Source organism: Elephantulus edwardii, unplaced genomic scaffold (assembly GCF_000299155.1).
Source record: "Elephantulus edwardii isolate Elephantulus edwardi_28Jun2011 unplaced genomic scaffold, EleEdw1.0 scaffold00098, whole genome shotgun sequence".
NCBI lineage: Eukaryota > Metazoa > Chordata > Mammalia > Macroscelidea > Macroscelididae > Elephantulus > Elephantulus edwardii.
In genome coordinates, this window is record NW_006399848.1 from 13,121,015 (window position 1) to 13,123,480 (window position 2,466).

The window sequence follows — 2,466 nt, forward strand, 5'->3', positions numbered from 1 at the left end:
ACTCTCTTAACTATGTTGCTGTTGTTAAGTGCCATTGAGTCATAGACAACTCACAGAAACCCTATGAATGAAAGACCTGAACATTTGTATAACTTCTGTCATTTCTCCACGTTCATAAAGTTTCCAGAAGCAAGCCATTTCTGAAGTGGATGCCACTCCTGATTCCAAGCTTGTTTTAAATGGGGAGCTCCACCAAACACTGTCCACCATGGGTAACCAATATCACATCTAACACATCAGTGTCACAGTGTTTAGCATCACAGCAACCATGAGCTACCTCTGTATAGAAAATGGCCAGACCAGAGCTAACTATATCGCTATTTATCTCCACAGGTTACCTTCTTGACTATTAGAACAAGGCAAATTTGCTGCTATTGTGATAGGATGGAACATGAAACATTATGCCTTGAAACTTTAGTGTTTTTATTTAAAATTTTGATGCACCACTTTGTACAAAATTAGGACCCTGTCTTATTTTTCTCTTTGTTTCTTCAATCCTTCCCATATGTTGTGTTAGCTTTACTCTCTCACTATATCCCAAATCACCTTCTTGGGATAATAAACATCAGGGATTTATATCAAACACACTTAATTAAAAATGTTTCCTTTTGTGCTACATGTATGTAATTAACATTTTTGTTAATTTTATAAATTTATGAAAATAAATGAGGCTTCCTCCAGTTACTTCCTTTCCTCAAAATAAATCACCACATTAAGACTATTAATCATCTCAACAGCTAGTCAGGAGTTTTAACAAAAACAACAAAAATGGTAACAAATAATGTTGTTTTGGGTGCCATTAGCTTTGATTCATTGTGGTCCTATGTGCAACAGATTGATATCCTGCCAAATTCAGAGCCAATTACCGCTGTGCTTCAATCCATTATTGTAGCCAATGTCTTAATCCGTCCTGTTGAGTGTCTTCCCCTCCCCTCCTCTCCATATACTTTTCTGAACACGGTGTTCTTTTGTAAAGACTGGCTCTCCTAGTAACAAACCCAAAGTATGTGAGATGCATTATTATCATCTTTGCTTATGAGAATAGTAATTTCTTCTAAGATTAACTTATTTGTTCTTTTAATACTCCATTTGTTGTTAGGTGCTGTTGAGTCAATTACAGCTCATAGCAACCCTACTAACAACAGATCAAAACCTTGTACTGTCCTGTTTTATCTTTGCAATCTGTAAAAGACTCAATCAAGCTCATTATTTTTGCGGAATCTCTACCTTTCCCAGCAACATGTTTTTCTTCAAGGACTAGACTCCCCTGACAACATGCCCAAAGTATTATTGTTGTTATGTGCTGTCAAGTCACTTGTGACTCATCGTGACCCTATGTGTAACATTCCTAAAGCCTGCTCTATCACTGTCTCTGACACATGTACCCCCATCTCCCCAATAATGGAATCGATCCATCTCATTGAGGGTCTTCCTCTCCTGCACCATCCCTCCACGCTCCCAATTATGATGACCCTCCCTAAGGACTGGTCCCTCCTTGCAACATGTTCAAAGTATGTCAGATGAAGCTTCAAAATCCTTGCCTCCAAGGAGCAGCCTGACTTCACCCATCTCCAGGATGAACTTGTTTGTTCTCCTAGCAGTCCATGGTATAATCAGTCGTCTTCTCCAGCACCAAAGCTCAAATGCATCAGTTCTCCTTCTATCATCCCTAGGCATTGCCCCGTTCTCTTGAGCATAGCAAGTAATGGCAAATATCATGGCCTGTATCAGGTGCACCTTAGTCTCTAGACTGACACTGTTGCTCCTCAGTACCTTGGAAAGGTCCCAGACAGCAGACTTTCCCAATGCAATTCATCTTTTCTTTCCTGGCTGTTGGTACCGAGATTGTTGTTTGTAGAGCCAGACAAACTAAAGCTGTCAACAATCTCAATGTCTTCACCATCTATCATGATGCTGCCAATCGGCCCAAGTATATAAGATAAAATTTAACCACCTTTGTGTCTAAAGAATGCTCTAGTTGCAACTAATGGTTATTGAATATTCTTTGAATATACTACATAGCATTAAAGGCAAATTCTTCTTGAGTCTCCCTTATTCATTGTACAACTTTCCCATACATCTAAGAGAGAATATGGCTTGGGTTATGTATACCTTCATCAGGTGCACTTTTATCTGTTAACATCCTTGTTCTCTAGCACTTTAAAGAGTCTTAGTGGACTAGTGATAAGAAGCAGAGCTGAAATCTAAAAGGCATGCAGTTGGAATCCACTGGCAAATCTGAGGAACATCCACACCCTTGTAATGTACTACCTCTATAAACTAGCTGGAAGATCAGCTATGAGTCAGTTCCAACTTGACCGCACACAACAAAAATAACAACAAATGTTGTTGTTGTTGTTGTTCTTGTTGTTATGTGCCGTCGAGTCACTTGCGACTCATAACGACCCTATGTACAACAGCCCTAAACTCTGCTCTGTCCTGTGCCAATCGCACTGTCTCTGACAC